At 34.4% G+C, this 11,321-nt stretch overlaps 1 long non-coding RNA gene across 1 annotated transcript; it reads left to right on the top strand.

The window, feature by feature from the left end:
- Nucleotides 1-4,821: 4,821 nt before the first annotated feature.
- On the top strand, nucleotides 4,822-5,845 carry LOC138929580 (uncharacterized). Its single transcript, XR_011445829.1, has 3 exons — nucleotides 4,822-5,163; nucleotides 5,215-5,370; nucleotides 5,427-5,845. It is a non-coding gene; the product is annotated as an uncharacterized lncRNA (long non-coding RNA).
- Nucleotides 5,846-11,321: the final 5,476 nt, after the last annotated feature.

Below are 11,321 nucleotides of genomic sequence, written 5' to 3'. Positions count from 1 at the left end.
TACATTTGCATACTCAATTGTAAAATTGTAAACAAAAAGTTCACAACTCAGCTAATAATTCATGTATCCACTTCAGAATTTGTAATTATATTAGTTTTTACATGGCTAATACATTTGCATACTCAATTGTAAATTTGTAAACAAAAAGTTCACAACTCAGCTAATAATGCATGTATCCACTTCAGAATTTGTATTTATATTAGTTTTTACTAGGTTAATACATTTGCATACTCAGGTATAAATTTGTAAACAAAAATTTCACACCTCAGCTAATAATGCCTGAATCCGCTTCAGAATTTGTATTTATATTAGCTTTTACAAGGCTAATACATTTGCATACTCAATTGTAAATTTGTAAACAAAAAGTTCACAGCTCAGCTAATAATGCCTGTATCCACTTCAAAATTTGTATTTATATTAGTTTTTACACGGCTATTACATTTGCATGCTCAATTGTAAAATTGTAAACAAAAAATTCACAACTCAGATAATAGTGCATATATCCATTTCAGAATTTGTAATTATATTAGTTTTTACATGGCTAAAACATTTGCATACTCAATTGTAAATTTGTAAACAAAAAGTTCACAACTCAACTAATAATTCATGTATCCACTTCAGAATTTGTATTTATATTAGTTTTTACACGGCTAATACATTTGCATGCTCAATTGTAAAATTGTAAACAAATAGTTCACAACTCAGATAATAGTGCATATATCCACTTCAGAATTTGTAATTATATTAGTTTTTACATGGCTAATACATTTGCATACTCAATTGTAAATTTGTAAACAAAAAGTTCACAACTCAGCTATTAATGCATGTATCCACTTCAGAATTTTTATTTATATTAGTTTTTACAAGGTTAATACATTTGCATACTCAGGTATAAATTTGTAAACAAAAATTTCACAACTCAGCTAATAATGCCTGAATCCACTTCAGAATTAGTATTATACTAGTTTTTACACGGCTAATACATTTGCATACTCAATTGTAAATTTGTAAACAAAAAGTTCACAACTCAGCTAATAATGCCTGTATCCACTTCAGAATTAGTATTTATATTAGTTTTTACACGGCTAATACATTTGCATACTAAATTGTAAATTTGTAAACAAAAAGTTCACAACTCAGCTAATAATGCCTGTATCCACTTCAGAATTTGTATTTATATTAGTTTTTACAAGGCTAATACATTTGCATACTCAATTGTAAATTTGTAAACAAAAAGTGCACAACTCAGCTAATAATGCATGTATCCACTTCAGAATTTGTATTTATATTAGTTTTTACAAGGTTAATACATTTGCATACTCAATTGTAAATTTATAAACAAAAAGTTCACAACTCAGCTAATAATGCCTGTATCCACTTCAGAATTTGTATTTATATTAGTTTTTACAAGGCTAATACATTTTCATAATCAATAGTAAATTTATAAACAAAAAGTTCACAACTCAGCTAATAATGCCTGTATCCACTTCAGAATTAGTATTTATATTAGTTTTTATAGTTTTTACAAAGTTAATACATTTGCATACTCAATTGTAAATTTGTAAACAAAAAGTTCACAACTCAGCTAATAATGCCTGTATCCACTTCAGAATTTGTATTTATATTAGCTTTTACAAGGCTAATACATTTGCATACTCAATTGTAAATTTGTAAACAAAAAGTTCACAACTCAGCTAATAATGCATGTATCCATGGTAGAATTTGTACTTATATTAGTTTTTACATGGCTAATACATTTGCATACTCAATTGTAAATTTGTAAACAAAAAGTTCACAGCTCAGCTAATAATGCATGTATCCACTTTAGAATTTATATTTAAATTAGTTCTTTCAATGCTAATACATTTGCATACTTAATTGTAAATTTGTAGACAAAAAGTTCACAGCTCAGCTAATAATGCATGTATCCACTTCAGAATTTGTGTTTATATTAGTTTTTACACGGCTAATACATTTGCATACTCAATTGTAAATTTGTAAACAAAAAGTTCACATCTCAGCTAATAATGCCTGAATCCACGGCAGAATTTGTACTTATATTATAATGCATATATCCACTTTAGAATTTGTATTTATATTAGTTTTTACACGGCTAATACATTTGCATACTCAATTGTAAAAATTGTAAACAAAAAGTTCACATCTCAGCTAATAATGAAATTTGTAAACAAAAAGTTCACAACTCAGCTAATAATGCATGTATCCACGGCATAAATTGTACTTATATTATTTTTTACATGGCTAATACATTTGCATACTCAATTGTAAATTTGTAAACAAAAAGTTCACAACTCAGCTAATAATGCCTGTATCCACTTCAGAATTAGTATTTAAATTAGTTTTTACAAGGTTAATACATTTGCATACTCAATTGTAAATTTGTAAACAAAAAGTTCACAACTCAGCTAATAATGCATGTATCCATGGTAGAATTTGTACTTATATTAGTCTTTACAAGGCTAATACATTTGCATAATCAATTGTAAATTTATAAACAAAAAGTTCACAACTCAGCTAATAATGCCTGTATCCACTTCAGAATTTGTATTTATATTAGTTTTTACAAGGCTAATACATTTTCATAATCAATAGTAAATTTATAAACAAAAAGTTCACAACTCAGCTAATAATGCCTGTATCCACTTCAGAATTAGTATTTATATTAGTTTTTATAGTTTTTACAAAGTTAATACATTTGCATACTCAATTGTAAATTTGTAAACAAAAAGTTCACAACTCAGCTAATAATGCCTGTATCCACTTCAGAATTTGTATTTATATTAGTTTTTACAAGGCTAATACATTTGCATACTCAATTGTAAATTTGTAAACAAAAAGTTCACAACTCAGCTAATAATGCATGTATCCATGGTAGAATTTGTACTTATATTAGTTTTTACATGGCTAATACATTTGCATACTCAATTGTAAATTGGTAAACAAAAAGTTCACAGCTCAGCTAATAATGCATGTATCCACTTTAGAATTTATATTTAAATTAGTTCTTTCAATGCTAATACATTTGCATACTTAATTGTAAATTTGTAAGTAGTTGAATAACCCGGGTTTCGGGACCTTTGATGTCGGTAAAAAGGGTAATAAAAATGCAATTAATGGATTAGCTGTCAAAATTAGAGTGGTTTAGATAATAAAAATGCACTTAGTTAGGGGGAGATATGAACCTGTCATAAGAGGGGGTAATAAAGATGGAATAAATTAGGGTCAATGCATGTAAAAGGACACTTGAGATCAAGTGTTCAAGGGGTTCCCACAGGGATATGGATACGAGTGCGAATGCAACGGAGCGATCCCGGTAGCGACCCCGGATCGATGCACGTGCACCGACGACCCCTCACTTAGAGGGTGAGGCAATTGAAAAAGGGCGCACCGGGGAGATCCTGCACCGACAGGAGTGATCCTGACCCACACGTGTACGTTCACCCACGTTGCACGGCGGCGGTCCTGCTCCGCCCGGATAAGGCAATTGAAAAAGGGCGCACGGCGGCGGTCCTGCTCCGCCCGGAGTGATCCTGAGCATCCCGTGTACGTTCACCCACGATCCTCGTTTGAAAAAGGGACAGGGTGTAAGTGAAGAAGGGCGCCAGACGTGAACGTTCAGGCAACATCCATCGCTTGAAAAAGGGACGGGGTGTAAGTGAACAAGGGCGCCAGAGTCGAAACATGTTCCCACCCATGACTCAGGACTGTGATTTTTCCCTGTGAGATACCTCACTTGATAAAGGTCACTTGTTTTCCCACTGAAGGCCGCTGGAAAGAGGATCAGAGCAGTCAAATTTTCCCACCCTCAACCCACCTACACTAGATCAAGTGCGTGCAACAACCTGCTCAATTAGCTCACCAAAGTAGGGATGGTGAAGGATGCACTTGTAATGGTTTCTCAACAGTCGGTGCAATGTGAAACACCCCATCCACCCAAACTCAAATCCACAGTCAATCTGAAAAGTAAAGGCTGCAAAAGAAATATCCCGTATCCCATTTCCACCATTAAAAAAATACTATCTATTTATTTATTTTTTTTTTTTTTAAATATAATTTTATTTTTCAAGTATAATAATCAAAAGCGATGTTCCAAATTGACATACATTTTCATAATTTTTAATGATTTTTGTGAGCGTACAGTAAAGAAATGGCAAGCACATGTATCAACTCCATCCTCGACATTATCGTGTGCCCAACAACAAGATGTGAAATGTTGTCCATGAATATTAGAAACCAGCGGTGTATCAGCCATCCTTTTATAAAAATATTTGAGCGACTCCTCCAGATATTGCTCATGTTCGGTGAAAATTTGATGTTTAAACATTTTCATGAAATTATTTATTTTTATTACAAGTTGTTGAATGCTATTACTGGTTGAGATGATGTCTTTGTTTTTTAGTGCTAGCATTTTGATGGATCCGTGTACGTCTACTTGCAATTAATTCAAAAATTTAAATGAAGTAATCCTTTCCAAATTGTTAGACGATACGTTGAACCAATCCAGTTAGTGGCGAGTATTCAACTAGTCGATCATGGATGAGAAGGCAATATGCCTTTGTATTTATCTCACTCGCAACAGTTAGCTCAGTGGAAATTTTTATATCAGTCGCTCCTGATTTGACACTCTCGTTCTGGTATGAGAGATCAACAACCACAATAGGAGCCTTCGACATGAATTCCATCGGAGATAAAAGAGCTCGGGGTTCTCGATTGTAATAGCTCTCTTGAAATTTTGTATACATGTCATACAAGACAGCAAACCGATTCTCATTATATTTAACATTCAAATCCTCATAGGGATATACTTCAGAATTAAGATATACCTTTGCATTTCTCAAATTGTTTGTAATTAGTTCTCCATTCAATGTAAATGCAATAACAGCAAAACGTGGACGTTCTCTGTTTGCAGACATCTTGACATTCCATATATGATGTGTTCCCTGAACCAATGTCGGATTTATATAACAATCCCAACTCCGGAATGCGAGTGGGAGGCTAGCTCCACTCTTTACTACATTAAACATTTTAATTTTAGCACTGTCACTTGGAACGATGTGGGGGATCTTCCAACTTATACTATTTATAGCAATGTTATGGATTTTTCCATCAACATTTTTCACAAACATATCATCAGGGTTTTTCGTAAGTAACAGAACGAGCTCATGTTTACAGTTTAAGACGACTTTCTTATAGTCTTCAGCGAACCCCATCAACATTTTTAAAGGTACAGAAAAACTGAAATGTCCTCCAGAAGGGATATTGTCCCCGCCACTCCACCCCGCATTGCGATAAGCCGCTCCTTCCTGTTGGCCGACTGAGAGAAAGTTCTTAATAGTCGTTGTTATTCCAGTAAAACGCGTCCTATCCAATTCACACCCATTCAACTCATATCTTATTTCATCCAGAAAATAGGCCATGCAATTATTTTTGAGCAAACCGCTAACGCCATTTGTACTAGTCTTTCCTGTATTTGAGTCAATAATTTTGCTAAGCGTTCCTTCAAAATGGAGAAAACTTTCACATGGAAGGACATACAAATCTTGGTTTTGCAAACTGATCCGTACTTCATCATTTGCTTTGAAGTTCTGCTGATATGGATAATATGAATGAAACTCTTTTTTAATAATAGATTCATCGTTAGCAGGCTTTTCCTGGACATAAAAGATCTCATTCATTTGAATATTAGTTGATAAACTTTATTTAATATTAAATCCCAACGATTTCAAAATCAATTTATTTTTTAATGTGAGGGCCGGGCGTTGATGTGAAGATGATGGTGCTTTCACTTCAGCTTTAGATTTGATAATGTTATCAAAGGATCGATGAGTACCCCTTTTATTGTAAATAATCATTCTGTCGGTCGTAAGTGGAGACGGATTGATACAGTTTCCCCACGCAAATTAACTAAATCTCCGTCCTGATCAGTTATCCGTATTTCTAGTGTGCTTATTTCTCTGGTGTTCACAGGCAAATAAATCAAATTTCGTGGTGTTATGTTCATTTTATATCCAGGGGGGACATTGATTCCAAATTCATGAAGCACATGATTTGGTTTATTCCCTACATATGACCCGCTTATAATGTTGCATTCCAATCTAACAGAATTTATTTTTAAAATATTGACGGGATTATCCGAGATGTAAACTTCTTTCTCATGTGGTCTTAATTTTCGTTTATTAAATCCGAATAAACGACCAATTGATCGTTCATGATTAAAATATACGGTCTCATTTTTAGTAATAACTTGAACTTGTAAAGTGTTGATATTACACTCTATTTTTATACTGTCTTGAAGCTCATACTCCTTGAGCTTATTAATAATATATTTTGAAATATCATCAAACTCATATGAGCCAATTGGTATTTCAATGACTTTGTTCCCAATATGAAATAAGTTGTTCCCCTTATCAACATTCGGTATAGAATTGAATGTATAAAAATCAATTAGAGCACATTCATAATTACGTTTTAGCTCAATTTGTGGGAAAAAATTCTCGCTAAGTACAGATGTATTCCCATTTAGAGCTATTGTCAATGATGTAGTCATTATGATGCTTGAGTCTGAACTGACTTTATTCACAATAATATTATTATATTTATATTATCATTATTATTTATTCAAGTATAATAAATTGATCGAATCCTTTTCTATATCGTCCAGCTTTCATATCATCGTCTTTAGAGATTACAAGAAATCCAAATTTATCGACCCAACACTTTCGTGAAATTTCCATGAATGTTTCAAAATTCATATCAGAATGAACATGATCTCGATATATGTGACGAAGGTTCATATCGTCCTGCTTAAACATTATAATAAAATTTGCATTATCTCGTATTAAATGTTTTGGAATATGTGTATACGTTTGACATAAATAGAATGAATCAATATTTCTATGTCGCCCCATACAAAAATAATTGCGAATAGCAGTTTGCTTTTCACACGCTACGTCATCAAACACCATGATGGAATTGTTTTTAGCTTCCTCTGGTGACAAAACACTGTCATTCGCTGAAAATGTATAATATCCCATTCCTCGTATTGGTTTTACAAGTTTTTCCAAATACTCATATTTCGGTTGATATAAACTCTTTGAATACACGTATATATTTTCGAATTTCAGGCCGTTTGGGTCCTCGATTAAGGCAATCATCACATTAGTTTTTCCGCAATTGGAGGGACCTACCACCAAAGCTCTGATCGTGTTTGGGAGCAGTGAACTGTGACGCCGATGTTTACTCTCCCCATCACCACCACTTTCAATGTTTTTTACTATGATTTTTTTATTTTGTCTTAATAAACGCATGTTTTAGAGATATGTACTTCATTCAAAGACAACCAGTCGTTAATTGAGGTTGATATAAAATGGGTAAACATTTTTATAATATTACCAGTCATAAATCAAATGTCAAACAGGGTACAGGTCTCATAAATAATTTAATAAACACTCTTCCCTTTGAGGCTCATATACCTGGGTATAATTACTGTGGACCTGGTACGAAGCTAGAGAAACGATTAGCTCGCGGTGATCGGGGGATCAACGGCTTAGACGAAGCTTGTAGGGAACACGATATAGCATATTCAAATACAAAGGATTTGGGGGAACGTCATAAAGCAGACTCGATTTTAATTGATAGGGCTTGGGATCGAGTAAAAGCAGCGGATAGCAGCATTAGTGAGAGGGCTGCATCATATTTTGTTACAAACATGATGAAGCTAAAAAAGAAATTTGGTATGGGAGCAAAGCAACAGAAAAAGAAAGTGGTGAAAAAATCTCTTGCATCAATCATCAAAAAGGCAACCACCGAATTGCGAAAGCATAAGCCACTTGACATATTGAATGCTGTTAAAGTGGCACGCAGTGCAGTATCGAAATCAATGGGATGTAAGAAAAATGTTGTAATTCCACGGGTAATAGCAGTTCCAAAAGTTGGTGGTTTTTTACCATTGGTACCTATTTTAACAGCCCTTAGCGCTGTGGGTAGTTTAGCGTCAGGTAGCGCTGCAATTGTAAAATCAATTAACAATGCAAAGATGGCAAAGGCACAACTTGAGGAAAACCAGAGACATAACAGAAAAATGGAATCTGTATCGTTGGGTAAAGGCTTGTACCTGCAACCATACAAGAAAGGCTATGGCATATCATTTTCAAAAAATAATAATAAACAAAAAAACTATTAAATGAGCTACCCAAGAGAGCACTTTCCAATTTTGATATATTGAAGTTTGCCTTTAAAAATATTCCACATTTTCGGGGGGTTTATATGAGAGATGAGATACCCAAAGTACCACATTATTCCGAGTGTGGAATAATAAATTTAGCAGACTCATCATCAGAAGGAACGCATTGGGTGGCGTATTATAAGAAAGGATCAGACTCGTACTACTTTGACAGTTTTGGTAACTTGCAGCCGCCTTTAGAAATAATTAGATATTTAGGGGAAAAAATAAGATATAATTATCAGCGTTTCCAAAAATTTGGTACTTTTAACTGTGGACATTTATGCCTTAAATTTTTGCTAGACTGTAATTCTTCCCATACCCTTCGTAACCACTTCACATGAAGTGGACACTTTGACCTTTTACAAAGCTAGACGTTCTATCCCTTGAGACCGAATACCATAGTACAAGTGGATAGCAGTGGGAGGAGAAATATGCTCCTTGGCGGGTATAAATTCAGGGACCTCGTCTAGGAAAAATATCATTCAGCCACCAGCATCAGCAGCAACAACAGTAGCAGCAACAGCAGCATCATGAACCAGTTCACCACCACCACCACCAGCTCTACCAGCTCCACCAGCTCTACCAGCTCCGCCAGCTCCACCGACTCCAACAACGCATCCAGCTCCACCAGCTCTACCAGCTCCACCAGCTCCAACTCAACCGCCTCCAACCTCCCCACTGGGGTCACGCAGGAGGACATCGATGCCCTTTTGAGGGATATTGAGGAAGACCCTCAGATGCAGGCCTTCAACGCCTGCAGAGTGAAAAGGAAGTTTACCTTTCACAAGCTGCCGATGAATATACCGTTTCATATTTATTCGGCCAGGCGGGTGACGGGAAGGTACGGCACCAATATTATGGTGGAACTGGATACAAGGAATGTATTCCTCCCGGAGAGGTTCTCGCGCCTTAGTGATGAGGTAATCCAAAACATTTCTTCAGGGTCGTATTCTCTCCAAAAGCTGAAGGATGGGAACGTTATAATAGATTTAAGTACAAATTTCAATAAATAATAAAAAAAAAAAAATTAAAATTAAAAAAAAATTACAAATTTTTTATTGGGAAAAGGGACTTGGGAAATTTATTTTTCAGCCTTTATATTTCAGTTAAAAAATGAAAACAAAAATAAATAAAAAAAAATTTTTTATATATATATAAAAAATATTACAAATTTTTATTTGGGAAAGGGGACTTGGGAAATTTATTTTTCAGCCTTTATATTTCAGTTAAAAAATGAAAACAGACCTGGTAAACAGATCAGGTGTGATTATCAGGTCGGTTTATCAGACCTGATACGGTTTATCAGACCTGGTAAACAGATCAGGTCTGATTATCAGGTCGGTTTATCAGACCTGATACGGTTTATCAGACCTGGTAAACAGATCAGGTCTGATTATCAGGTCGGTTTATCAGACCTGATACGGTTTATCAGACCTGGTAAACAGATCAGGTCTGATTATCAGGTCGGTTTATCAGACCTGATACGGTTTATCAGACCTGGTAAACAGATCAGGTCTGATTATCAGGTCGGTTTATCAGACCTGATACGGTTTATCAGACCTGGTAAACAGATCAGGTCTGATTATCAGGTCGGTTTATCAGACCTGATACGGTTTATCAGACCTGGTAAACAGATCAGGTCTGATTATCAGGTCTGATTATCAGGTCGGTTTATCAGATTAGGTATATATGATCATGATTTATTAATTATTTCTCAGTGCATACCGGACTCCGAGACAGATATAACCAGTATTGTTCTTTCGATTGAAACATTCTAAAATTTCATCACAATGAACCAAAATATTTTATCACAATTGAATAAAACTCGAAATGCTTTAAAAAAAAATTTTTTTGAGCTAAAACAATTTAAAAGTCAGAATACTATGGGTTTAGAAGAAACATTTAAGCCGATAACTGAACCGCTAAATGAACTTGTTAATAATACCAAAAAAATTGAGTACAATAAACACAAAGAGAACCAATATGATAAAACTAAGATGGAGATTGAAAATAAAACTCCGCATATGAAAAAGAGGAAACTTACATTTTATACTGCGCCTAACAAAAATTCAAATGCTGAAGAAGATGATGAATACAATCTATCGGATTGGAGGTTGAAAAGTGCTGAAGAAGATGATTATGATACTCGCAATGATAATAGAGATGATGATGATGATGATGATCAATTTTACTCCCAACCCGCTATAGACGATGATTTTTCATTCTCACCACCCGATCACCACTTAAATAAATCACCAGCAATATCAAGCCAAACGTCTCCCCACGCACCAAGTGTATTATCAAGGCAATCCTCCCCCAATTCATCTCCATTGATAGCAACTCAACCTCTGTTTGAAGAGAGCCCGAAAAATTTTAATGTTAGTGAACTGGCACGAGAACGAATTTTGGATAAGACATATGGACCATACAAAAATGAAGCTGGGCAATTAATGTTGGGAAATAACAAAATAAATGTAACCAACAATATAATTGAATTTGATGATGGTCAAAACTGGCGACTCACAAGCGGATTATATTCTCTAATATGTCACCACCTCCCAAATAATTATAGTGCAGATGACCTGGAAATATATCGAGAAATATTAATAAAAACAAATGTGTATCGAAGAAATTTTCAACCAAATGGACAAGTGAAAGGAACGAGAGCATTGAAATATTCGAAAATTATTAAACCACTTTTAGCTAAGGTACCCGTCGCCGAATCTACACCCAAAGGGAAAAAAGAAATAATAAGTGGGTCTGGTTTCATGACACTTGAGATGAATAAGCCTAAGTTCATATACTGGGACGACCCAAACGAATTAGTGGAACGACTTCAGCTCTTAATAGCATCGGAATCAGCAGGCAATCAAAACCACAATAATGAGATTACATCGATAATTGAGGAACTAAGAGAGGCTAAAATTATATTCTAATTAAGTATATAATTATGAAACATTTACAAATAAGATTATAATCATAATGTCCGTTGACAAGTTTGGACGTTTTTTACATGACAAGCAGAACACTAATTTAAAACGATATGAAAAAACTGGGACAGGACTCTTCATAGATA

Source organism: Drosophila kikkawai, unplaced genomic scaffold (genome assembly GCF_030179895.1).
Source record: "Drosophila kikkawai strain 14028-0561.14 unplaced genomic scaffold, DkikHiC1v2 scaffold_54, whole genome shotgun sequence".
NCBI lineage: Eukaryota > Metazoa > Arthropoda > Insecta > Diptera > Drosophilidae > Drosophila > Drosophila kikkawai.
Note: the sequence above shows the minus strand (reverse complement) of the source record. Positions and strands in the feature narration are given on the sequence as shown.